Here is a 12852-nt window from a genome sequence, read left to right as displayed (position 1 = left end):
TGAAGGTCGTTATCATCACCATCTTTTCACAGGATATAAAAAGGTGAGCTGAACCTTTAGTTACGATACCGTTGATGTTAGAAAAGCTCCAGGAACACTCAGCCTAGCCATTACCCATAATTCACAGGAGGCACATATACATTTGTGAGTTCAGTATTTTGTCCAATGCCAAAGCGTCACTACAAATGTTTACAATCATTTTTAAATTAAAATGAATTGGAAGATGTATAGCCTTAATTATCACTGAATGCGTACATTTTCAAATTGCTTTTCTTATTCTTTGTCTGTTGTCCACAGATGAGAGGTCCTAAATATGACGGAAGAGTAGGACCGCCCAAAGCAATCCAGATTTAAAGAGTGGCCTAGAGGGGCTTTCTCAGAGAACGTGTTGGAGCGGCTGGAGGGATTCTGCTGCATCACACGACACGACGGGGTAAGTGTCCTGAGTGTTTGATGGAGCAAAGCCACAGATTTTACACTGATGTGACCTACCATAAGTGCTTCCTCCTTTCTCCTTCTGATTCTCCTTCATTACACGCGCCTGCCTCATTCATGTGACATACACGAGAGGCATTTAAAATGAGAAAAGGCCACAGTCTGATTGGAGGATTGTTAGGTTGAGAGCCGTTCGTCAAAGTCCACAGTTGTGTCGAATCCTGAAGCCGCTTAGCGGTCAACCAGTCAGACTGCATGCACTTGGGTGCACTGGTCATTGAAACGTTATGTTTACTGGGTAGGATGGCCAAATGTTAACACCCAACGTGATCATTCACTTTCATTCTGTCGGAAGCCCATAAACTGTGTAGGCGTTCATTAGTTTCACATAAAGGCTTGGAGAGGGAGACTGTGGGCAGCGCTGAACAAAAACACCATGCCATAAAAAGTAACTTGTCTCTTTAATAGAGGACAAGAGGGCAATCTTCAAGCAGGAACAGGTGTAGAGATCATAAGTTCTCCGTCTCGTCTGTATCTCCAGCCTACATATCTCGTCATCTGGTTACCATGGGTTAAGTTGTGTGTCTCCACGAAACATCATCTCTGTCAACGCAAGCCCTTGCACTGTTTGTTGTATTGAAACCATGGGAGAGAGATTTGTGTGTGTAAATGAGAAAGAGAGAAGTGTGCACGGGAGCATAATGGAATAAAGTACGGAGTTTTAATGTCTAATTTATATGCACAAAGCCTCAGGCTATTTAAATTCAGCATTTTCTGAAGTGGGAATATTTTCATGTCAAAAGCTCAGCTGAACGTGGCGGGGGGAGTAAATAATAATTTAAGGTTATGAAGTAGTTTGTGTATTATAATGGACTGCAGTGATTCATTTATTTGGGTGAAGGCGTCTACTAAGAGCAACAGGTTATTAATCAAACTTGAATTAATTTGTCAAAATTTGCTATAGTTTCTCAAGATGACGTTTTACTGAGTTAAGCTCCGCCCCTTCAACAACCCTTTAGAGGATAAGTGGGTTTGAAGAACAGACGGATGTGTTTGTGTGGTACTAGTTAATACAAATCTGTATGTGTTAAATGAAGCCTTATGGGCAATAATGCAAAACATAAAAAATGTAAAAGCAATAAAGGATTTTTGCATGAGCGGGTTGTCTTCATCAGTTCATAATTATAAGTGACAATGCTCACATAGCTTTTTTGGTGCTCGTGAGGATGAGATTTTTCAGCATTTTCCATTTTCCTTTCATCAGATTCTCCTTTTCCATTTCCCATTCTGAAATCTAATCGGGTAGAAATTTCAATCATGCCAATCATGACCATCAAAGCGGTCGGTAGTAAGACACTCTTCCAGCAAATACACACAGAGGACTGTCCAGGTATTATAGGCTTTTTCTGTCGAATGTCAGAGTTGTCCGCTAAAATACTAGCATTAGACGTTCTGTGTTATCTGAGGCCAGATATCAGCAGATCCACACTGTTTCTCTAACCATCATTCCTTTCCTCAAGAAAATGAGACTGTGATTGAGTCCAGGGCCAAACAGGCACTTTTGAAGGATGTCTCTGTTCTTTTCCCTGTGGCTTCTGATTCCTTTCAAAAGAACAAAGTTAAGAGAGACTTCTTTATCACACATTTCATGTTTGAAGATGAACTTTATTGGTCTCATTAAAAATAGGAAGGAAACGGAGAATAAGTAGTAAGAAAAGTAAGACATGCAACTTTGTGGGTAGTTTGGTGTTTAACGTATAGTTAACAGAAAATAAAAGTTTAATTTACTTACCTTCGTGTTGCTCATTTGACTGAAGAAAATTCACATTTAATGAAAGCAGCGAGCACCTAAATGTGAAATTAAAGCACCATAAATTGACATAAATAGTTTTTTTTGTTTATGAAAAGATGGGTTTAGAGTCAGAGGGTTACAGAATGATGACAGAAACGTAATTTTGGGGTAAACTAACCACAGTGTAATTTAGCACCCTTAAAGAAACATCGCAGTTCACCCAAAAATCAAAGTTCTGTCATCATTTATTCATCCTCATGCTGTCCGAAATCTGTATATGACTGTGGAACACAAAAGAAGATATTCTGAGAAATGTCTCAGTCGTTCTCTTTCCGTACAATGGAAGTCAATGGGGTCCAGTGTTGTTTGGTTACCAACGTTCTTTAAAATCATCCCTCCCATCCCTGTCACGTTGAGCTGTTTTGTGTTATTCTGCCCCCACAAGACAAGACTAACATATGATGGATGTAATGATGATTGACTTAACAGAGATGCTAGTGGTCCGTGGTTGTCTATCATATATGGGCTCAACTCATACCTGACCATTGACCACCATGAGACTGGCAGAGCTGAAAGAAAATGATTACATAAACAAATATTAACAATAACTCAACTCAACTCTCAACTCAACTTTATTTATATAGCGCTTTTACAATTTTCATTGTTACAAAGCAGCTGTACAGGAGACACATTGACTACAAGCAAAACAATCAAAGTTGTACCTGCAAAAACAAGAAAAGGTTGAAAACACAGAAGACAGACACACCCACACACAAAACACTCCACACACACAACACGCACCAACACACACAGACACAGAGACACACACACACACACACACACACACACACACAACACACACACACACGTACGTACACGGACAAGTACGCACACACGCTCAGTGAGAGCACACATTTAGGATAAAGGAGAGAGAAGCACAGGTCAAATATAACAGATTATAAATTCCTATATGCAATATTAATTAAGTAAAACTTTAAGATTCTAAAGCAGCCCCCCCGGTCAGGCAGATAGTGCAAAAACAGTATGCAAACGGTGGCGAGGAACCCAAAACTCTAATCGAGAAAAAAAACCTCAGGAGAACCCAGGCCCAACCAGGGGATTCCAGTTCCCCTCTGGCAAAAGCTGCTGCCTCTGCACAAGCTCCAGAGAACTTGCACAACAAGGCTAAATAAAATAAATAAACTTAATAATAAAATAAATTATAGTTTAAGATTATCATTAATAATCTAATAGCATTTGAAGTTTTGTGGTGAAGACATGTCAAGAGACCGCGTCCTTCTTTATCCAGCTCTATCATCTCAGCTCTTGTCAGGTCCCCACTTCCCATTCTCCGCTCTACCATCAGGTCAGGCCATGAACTGCATCCTGCTCGCTGTGGTAACCTTGGAACAATGAGACAAGACTGGCTGAGAGTAGAGTACTGTTCTGTACTCTTTGATGCAACAAGTACATCAGTTGTGTTTTTGGTTCCGGTTGATCTAACTAATGCAGCCTAAACCCTCTGAAGATTTATATTATGGAAGAGTAGTGTATGCAAGATTAAAAAGATGCGTCTTTAGTCTAGATTTAAACTGACAGAGTGTGTCTGCCTCCCGGACAGTGCAGGGAAGACTATTCCAAAGTTTAGGCGCTAGATAGGAAAAGGATCTACCACCTGCACTTGATTTTGAAATTCTAGGTATTACCAACTGACAGGACGCCTGAGAGCGTAATGCACGTGAAGGACTGTAATACAAAAGGAGTTCATTCAAGTACTGAGGAGCTAAACCATGTAAGGCTTTATAGGTAATAAGCAAGATTTTAAAGTTAACGCGATGCTTTATAGGTAACCAGTGCAAGGTTGACAGAACCGGGCTAATATGTTCATACTTTTTTGTACGTGTAAGAACTCGAGCTGCCGCGTTTTGGACCAATTGGAGTTTTTGTAATAAGCCTGCAGGGCAACCACCTAACAGTGCATTACAGTAATCTAGTCTTGATGTCATGAATGCATGAATTAACTTCTCTGCATCTGAGATTGACAGCATATGACGTAGTTTAGATATATTCTTAAAATGGAAAAACGCAATTTTACAGGTGTTGGCGACGTGGCTCTCAAATGACAGATTACTATCGAATAGAACGCCAAGATTCTTTGCTGACGACGAGGGTTTTATGGAACATCCGTCAATAGTTAAACAGTATTCTTGGTTGTTACTTATAGCAGTTTTCGGTCCAATAAGTAACACTTCCGTTTTGTCCGAGTTCAGTAATAAAAAGTTGTTACTCATCCAGTTTTTTATATCGACTATGCATTCCATTATTCGATGGAACTGCTGTGTTTCATGAGGCTTCGAGGAAATATAAAGTTGAGTATCATCAGCATAACAGTGAAAGCTAACTCCGTGTCGCTTTATTATATCTCCTAGAGGTAGCATGTATAATGCGAAGAGCAGAGGCCCTAAGACTGAGCCCTGTGGTACACCGTACTGGACTTGCGATTTGCGTGACACCTCATTGTTTATTGCTACAAGTTGAAAACGGTCAGATAAATAAGATTTAAACCATTTCAAAGCTATTCCCTTAATGCCAACATAATTTTCGAGTCTATGTAGGAGTGTGCTGTGGTCAATGGTATCGAATGCAGCACTAAGGTCTAGCAGCACCAATAACGAGATACAACCTCGGTCAGACGCCAATAGCAGATCATTTGTAACTCTGATCAAAGCAGTCTCTGTACTGTGACGTGCTCTAAATCCAGACTGGAATTCTTCATTGATGTCATTCCTTTGGAGGAAGGAGCATAATTGAGTTGAAACTACTTTTTCCAGAACTTTAGATATAAAAGGTAAATAACAATGCAGTTTAACTATAGGCACTAAATGAGATATCACCGCACAGTGAGATTTTAAAGCGCTGACTCTTTAAACTTTCTTCAGAACACAAAAGCAGATAATTGAATAAATACCTGGTTAAATATGTTCAATGTTCTTATTAAATGCTCCCCTCAGTTTAGCAAGAGTACTATGATGAACATAGATGTTCTTAAAATGACTCTTGAATAAATCTGAGGTAAATTGACTTTTATTTGCTTTTTTGGGATCTTGGCAGTTGGCAGTATAAATTACCATCCGCTTTTGTAGTAAAGAAAATATGAGCTCTGACAATCTAAGATATATCTATTATTATATACGGCGTCTGATTTTATTAAAGTCTATTATCACTTGTTCTCACCATCATATCATAAAGAAACAATGTTTGACTCGCTGTTCTTTTACCGCTATCAGAATTCCTACTTCTCATTTTCTCTTCTTTTTTCTTCTCTTCAGACGTCAGCTGGGTCAAACAGTGACAGGATTGCTGAACTTGCAAACGTTACGTCCATTTTTGGTCTTCAGCATTTCAATGTGGTCCACCAGGGAACTAAGATCAGAGGCTGCTGATGAAGAGGTACTCGGTTTCATAGAAACCAGAACACAGTACACACTTGGTCTCTGATGGTTTTGCACGAATTGTTGATCTGCTGGTATAGAGTGAAATGAATACGTGTATTTCTTATCAGCCAGAACTTTGGCTGAGTGACAAAGACATCTAGCAGAAGAGACGTAAGAGAGTAATTTGTGAGTGTATTCAGAACCTTCATTTAGACTTGTTTGGATCTGTGGCTGTAGAAAATAAGGGTCTAATGGATTTTCTTAATGGACCTGCTGTTTTAAACTCAAAAGCAGGATCTCCCGCAGCTATACTTTTAAAACATGAGTCACACGGTTGACTATTGATCGAGGCAATCGATTTGAAAGAATTGAGGCAGTTCAAACTTAATCCTGTTAGTCGTGAAACAGATTGTGGCATTATGTACAGTATATGTGTATGCAATATAAACATTAGAAAAGAAACAATTATAATATAATAATTGCCCATTATGTTGTATTTTGGTTAAAATCACTTCAAATCAAATTGTTATTAGGTAGGTGCATCCCTTCAGCATTTAAAGGCAGCTTAAATGTCAAGTTTCCACTGGTAAATAACAGGACTGTGGTGGCATTTACATCATTCCCACATTATTTAAGATTCTGCATTATTACATGGCATGTTTTCCTGCACCTCAGGGAATCACAGTGATAAATAGCCCAATGGTTTTTGGCTTGTCTACTCTTGCTGCATTCCCAGACGGCTGGAGAAAACGAAATGTGTAACAAAAGGCATGACCTACAGCAGAACTTGCACCTGCAGAATTCCAAAGCCAACCTGTGTGTGTGTGTGTGTGGGAAGGGTAAACCCTACGGTATGAGGACAAAATGTCCCCACAAAGATGGCAATATCCAAAATCCTTGTCCTTGTGGGGACATTTTTTGGTCCCCATGAGGAAACGAGCTTATAAATCATACAGAATGAACTTTTGTGAAAAAGTAAAAGAGCAGACAGTTGTGTGTGATTGTTAGGGGGAGGGAATATGAGATACAGTTTGTACAGTATAAAAACCATTGTGTCTATGGAATGTCCCCATAAAACATGGAAACCCAACATGTGTGTGCGTGCGTGCGTGCGTGTGTGTGTGTGTGCGTGCGTGCGTGCGTGCGTGCGTGTGTGTGTGCGTGCATGTCGAGTAAAAGGGATAGTTCACCCAAAGATGAAAATTCTGTCATCATTTATTCACCCTCTTGTCATTTCAACCTGCATAAGCCATTGACCTTTGGCAGTACCCATCGGCTTTGTGTCCGCTCTGCTCTCAATAGAAGTGTCCGTCTTTTGTGTTTCTGCACCATAATTTCCAATTTAAAAGCATATCGAGGCAAACAAGCAGGTAAGGGCTCTTGATACCTCCATCCGTCATGTGCGGCCGCACAATATATCTCCACATATAAACGAGAAACACGTGTCTTGAGCGTTCTCGTGCTTTAATGGCAGGGCACCTTTAGACGCCGCATCCCTCTCAATGCGTGGCGTGACCTCCGTACGTCCATCAATGCATGGAGCTATCAAATGAAGTTCACGTGCCGGAGGAATGTGCCTGTTTTGTGCCAGTAGCTGGCAGGACAAACGCAGGAAATGTGCGTTTGTTCAGTCGCTTATTTTAGATCAGCGTCTACCTATGTGATTGTCTTCTGGAGATGTCAGTGGAGCTAACCAGTGGTAGATAACCAGGATTTCACGATACATTTATTCAGGCGCTGTGCAGGCTCACATGGGCCGCTTTCCAAATTGTAGATTTAAATGAGATATGAAATCCTTCAAACTGTCCAGCAATCCACAGAATGTAAACATTATTATCAAATACAGAAGCAGGGAAAGATATTGCAACAATATTTGAAAACGTGGCTTTGTGCATCAGCAGGAGTTTTTAATACATCCCTACAGATTTCACAACCAGACAAGCAGATGAGAAAAGAATTTATGGATGAAAAAACAGAAAAGTGAATAATTGAGCATTCCTTTATTACATGTTTCTGTCCGTGGTTTTGTTTTTCTCAAACATGCTGATGGAATAAGGCAATGGTTAATGAGGATGGAGTGAATAAGATGCGTGCAAGTTTAGTGTTTTGAGCGGAAATACAGTGCACGAAACCCTCGCAGATGTTTTGTGAATCGGTGCCTGAAGCTTTCGCGTCGTTGCAACAGATGAGAGAGTTTATTCAAAAGTTCTGCTCTGAAGTTTTACAAGTCCTCGTTTTAAGCACCCCCGATGAGAGGCATTAGTCGAGTTCCTCTCGCTCTGATCCTGACTGAACTTACAACTCATTATAACCCCGTTTAATCAGTTGAGCAAATCTTGCATGACTTGAGAAGAAGGTTTTAATGAATTGCTGCCAAAAAACGCCAAAATAGATAAAGAAAACAACTTGTTCCCAGTAAAGTGTGTTGGGAAATCTGTCATCATGTATTGTCCCTCATGTTAGGGGCTAAAAAGGCCCCTAAAAGTCATCCGTACATATTTATACGCTACATGTCCTTTGAACCGTGTGGAAAAACAGACCCATAGCCTTTGGTTTCTAAGAATTTTTTTTGTGTTAAAAATCTTCCCGTCTAAATGTGCTCTCAACAGGATTTGAGAGATTTCGCCAGATTTATCTGAGATCATTTACAGTGGAGACGGAATACACAAATAGACTTGCATCATCATTTTAATTACTGGTATTTCTACTTCTTCCGTCCCTAACAATGATTGGATAATCACATGTTGGTGATCGGTGGATTTTCAATGTAAACAAACAGGAAATGGCTCAGAGACACCATATTTGGTCGTTGTGAGCCAAACGAATGTTGTCGGTCTGATTATTGTGATTAAATTGTGTCAGTCACAGCAGCAAGTGCAGGCTTGTGTGTCTGAAGTTCAATCAAAAATCGGCCTCAACACAATGACACGTCTCACAATCATTCAGCAAGCTTTTAGTTGTTTCTAAATAATACGTTCAGAAGTGCTAAAAGCCTTTTCCTCATTGTATCTTTCCTTTTGGTTGTCAAACGTCCCTCATCCAAAACCATCCCAGAGTTTTTTTTGCAAATCTCTGTCTTCATTATTAACTTAAAAAATGTATCTGTAGAACATTTGATTACAGTGCTTAAATAAGGATTTGGGTTGAGAGCATTATTGTACTTTGCTTATCACAAGTATTTCTTATCAAAAAAGGCAGATGATGTTTGGGTGCCAAAAGGTTATTTAGACCTTAAAGGTCCAATGTGTCATTTTTGGAGGCTCTATTGACAGAAATGCTATGTAGTATACATGGCTTCTGAGGTGGATTAAGATCTTACATAATGAAGCGTTATGTTAGCATTAGAATGAGCTATTTCTTTCTACTAACACGGGTCCCCTTCAGGTCCCCTTGTTTCTACAGTATCCCTAAAGGACAAACCGCTCTTCAGAGCGTGTTTCGTAAATACGTTATCTCCTTTGGCAGAGAAGCAAACACATGATGACATCTTAGTCCTGTTTCAGCCATCGTAGTGCTTCGAAAGAGAGCGAGAGATGGAGTGAACCGTTGGTTGCAATTCTCAACCTCACCACCAGATGCCAGTAAATTTCGTAAAGATAAAAACTGTATTTATAAAAATGTATTCTAATAGCTTGCATTTGATCTCATGTAGTGTAATGTAAATACTTGTGTATATAATGTATAAACAGTAGTCACTGAGAATTGCACTTTGCTGTCATTCTGAAAACTTTCATGTGTTCTCTTTCATTCTGCTAAATCACCTAATGACTCACTGTTCTTGGATTCTATTTAGAACCACTTCATCCATTACATTAAAATCCATTATTGCATCTGAAACATGCACAGCAAAATCACCAGTGTTAAAAAAGTCAACTCTATTTATTGTAAAAGAGGAACAGCGATGTCAGTAGAAGTGTTCTCTTTATCGTTTATTTTGACAGTCTGGCTTATAGGGTTGCTATGACAACAGCGATAGAGTTACACAAGTTTTTGTTGCTGACCAACCAGAAACTGTGGGTCCAAATCTCTTTAATCTGCTAATCATGTACACCATGCCTGTGACGACTTAAATGTGTGTAAACGTTGTTTTACATTTCTGTCACCAAGCCATGTGTTTATTTGTGACCAATCTGGGATTGAATATGAGTCCAGAATATGAGAGAGTTGTGTTTTCTGATCCAGTTTTATGTATTTTTTAAGATTTAGATTGTGGATTAAACGTATACGTTTGTTTCTCGAATTTGTATTTATTTTATGCCTCTTGTAGTTACTTTAAACGAGCCGGTCCAAGGTCCATGTGTGATTTTTAGTGGATGCACCATATGATGTCTGCCCCCCTTGAGGTCACAAAGGTCTCATGACAAAGTAACCGCGTAGTTCATAAACATGGACATGTTTCACTGCATCTGACAACCATAACATTTCCAAATGTTTTGTCTTAATGTTGAACATTGTTTAATGATTTAAGAGCTAACAAACTTCTTTTTGTTTCTTTAAAATAAAAACTTAGCAAACCGTGTTGTGGACTAACACTGGCCCAGCCGTGCTTCTGGTTTCATAGGTTTTTTTTACTTGCATATAGAATTAATTCTTAAAGATATGCGTTTAATATTCCGAGTCGGTTATGAATGTTGTGTTGGTTGTATTCTGTTTTAAACATTTGCGCAGCAAAAAAACTGAAACAAGAAGTTCTCCGAAGTGGTCTATAATGACACATAAAGTCACAACAAGCAAAGAAATGCTCTCTATTATGAGTATTTTTCTAACCTTAAGGTTGAGACTGTATATCGTCTCACCAGCGTTTCAGGAACGGCCTGAAAAAAAAAACACAAACAGCCTAACAAAGTTAACAAATCCTTGCAGCAAAACTAAAGGAAATGAAAATTGTCAATTAAAACGTGCCCCAGAGGCATCCATGGTGTTGATGGACATGTAGATCTTCGCATAGGACTTAGGACGTGATCTTGAAGCAACGTTCCAGTTGAACAAACATAGTCTTCAATCTGAAACCATTGATGACTTCTCAAAGTTTCATGTCAGAGGGAAATGAGCCCAGCGCTCAGCCAAACCCCAAACATAACCCCAAAATCTGAGAAACGTTGTTGCAAAATTACGATCACCGTGAATTCCCTGCCGTTCGGGACTGCAGAATCGTGGGTCAGGGATCACATAACCGTGCTGGGAATGGCCAAATGTGGGAAATTGTGGAGGAAGTCGGAGTAGAAATGTGGGACAGAAGGAAAGAGACGGAGATTAAAAGAAAGCGGAGAGCATCAAGAGACGTGGACATGTGGGAGAAGGGGAACGCTTGGATTTGTACAACATTTGGGTTTGATTTGGTGCTTTGGGGAATGAGATTCAGCTGGCGGGGAGTACAGGGTCTCACTCAAACACACATTCATCACCAACTCGGTAGGGATTCTCCACGCAGGCTGTCTTCCCCTGATTATCAAAGCATGTGGTCTGTAGAGAATGCTCTGCGATTACTACTGGTCACATTACCATTAAACAGAGTCGGAAACCTGGTTGGCATGAGTGTGAAATGGGCAGCTCAGCTGTGTTTGCCCAAAGCGTTTTTAATCCATTGATGTTTCAGCTTTCAATCTTCTAAATGCCTAATAATCTATAGACGTGTTGGGGTATTTATGTGTGTGAGTTAAGGGCATCTTATAATGGACTGTACTTGGCTTTTATTGAACTGCAATAGCAATGCCATGTGAATGTGTGTTTTCATTCATTGAAATCTGAGTGTATTTTGAGAAGATCTAAGCTTCAAAACGAATAGTTTTTGGTACTGGACGTTTTAAAACTAAAGCAAAGGCAAAGTTGTTTTGACTTTAATATATCTTAATATTCCTTATGATGACAGTTTTACGTTTTTTAATGACTTGCATGCAGCAAAACATTTTTTACCTCAAGAGTAAATTATAAAGGTTAAATGCAATAATAATTAGGGGTGCAACAATAAATTGAATTATCGCATATCGCAATATATGTATCGTAGATGTATTAAGATATACCGTAAAGCTATGGCAATATATTTTTAAATGAAAAGCCGGTTTCTTGTTTTCATTTTTTTATATCGTGATGCAATCACAATTGTAAACCCAGTATCGTGTATCACATCGGATCATGAGCTGAGCATATCGTTGCACACCTAATAATAATAATAATAATAATAATAATAATAAACTAAATAAACAAATAAAAAGGCTGACACCTTATTGATGGAAAAATTTTAATAAAAATAATGAAATAAACGGAAAAAGTACAACTGAAGTACTATCTATAGCATATTCTATAATATGATCTGATGTATTCTGCATTCACTCGTATCCATGCGTGCTCTAGGTAACAGACACATGGAAGCAATTCTGCATAACAATAATTACTGTGACGCTTGTTAAAATAGAAATCGTTGAGCAAGATTTTCTTTGCCATCGTTATGCATTATGTGCTTGCAAAGTGCAAAAAATAGGTTTGTTTCCCATAGACAACATTGTGTACAACACACATAATCTTGCAGATTTTATTTTGTGAATCTTTAGCCTTAAAAAAATAATTACATGCTTTGTTCAAGTTTAATTACGTTGAACAGTTTTCAATTGAATGTTTCTTCACTAAAATATTACAAATATTTTCATATGTAATTGTATATACAGTATTAAACTGTCTTTCAATCTTGCACTTGCACATGCATTTAACGTGACTTTTGTTTGATTTTTTCCGCTGTGACCGTGTCTGTTTTTATGAAGGGATCATCAGTGCTGTCAAACAGGAGATTTGTTTAGAACGTGCTGCCTCTGGTTTATATCATGACAATTGATCCCATGGCACTGTTAAGAATTAATTACATTTATAAAACAAAATGTCTATGTATATATATATCTGTCTCTTCTGTATATAGCCAGAGAACGTAAATCCGTATGCACCAATGCATCCATTCACAAGACCAGCCAAATATAGTATAGTAGAGCTAATGGTCTGTTAATAGACATATTGGAGATTCTGTGGGCTTTTGTGTGAGCTGATCCACCTTTCTGATCCCGATTTTATTAGACAGGCTTGACATTCACAGACCAGAACCTATCCCAGATTACCTATTGCTCTCCCCCCCTCCCTCTCTCCCCCCTCCCTCTCTCCCTCTCTCCCTCTCTCCCTCTCTCTCTCTCTCTCCCCTCAGTAGCTTTG

The 12852-nt window shown here is 39.0% G+C and overlaps 1 long non-coding RNA gene across 4 annotated transcripts in view; it reads left to right on the top strand.

Annotated features, from left to right (window-relative positions):
* LOC130547545 (uncharacterized) overlaps positions 1-12852 on the top strand; it is a 31710-nt gene that overhangs the window by 10021 nt on the left and 8837 nt on the right. For all 4 annotated transcript variants that reach the window (XR_008961892.1, XR_008961894.1, XR_008961891.1 and 1 more), the window contains exons 3-5: positions 6-43; positions 298-433; positions 5557-5677. This is a non-coding gene — a long non-coding RNA (uncharacterized LOC130547545). The remainder of the gene's footprint in view (positions 1-5; positions 44-297; positions 434-5556; positions 5678-12852) is intronic.

This window comes from Triplophysa rosa, linkage group LG24 (assembly GCF_024868665.1).
Source record: "Triplophysa rosa linkage group LG24, Trosa_1v2, whole genome shotgun sequence".
NCBI classification, from domain to species: domain Eukaryota; kingdom Metazoa; phylum Chordata; class Actinopteri; order Cypriniformes; family Nemacheilidae; genus Triplophysa; species Triplophysa rosa.
This window is presented reverse-complemented; position numbering and strand designations above follow the sequence as displayed.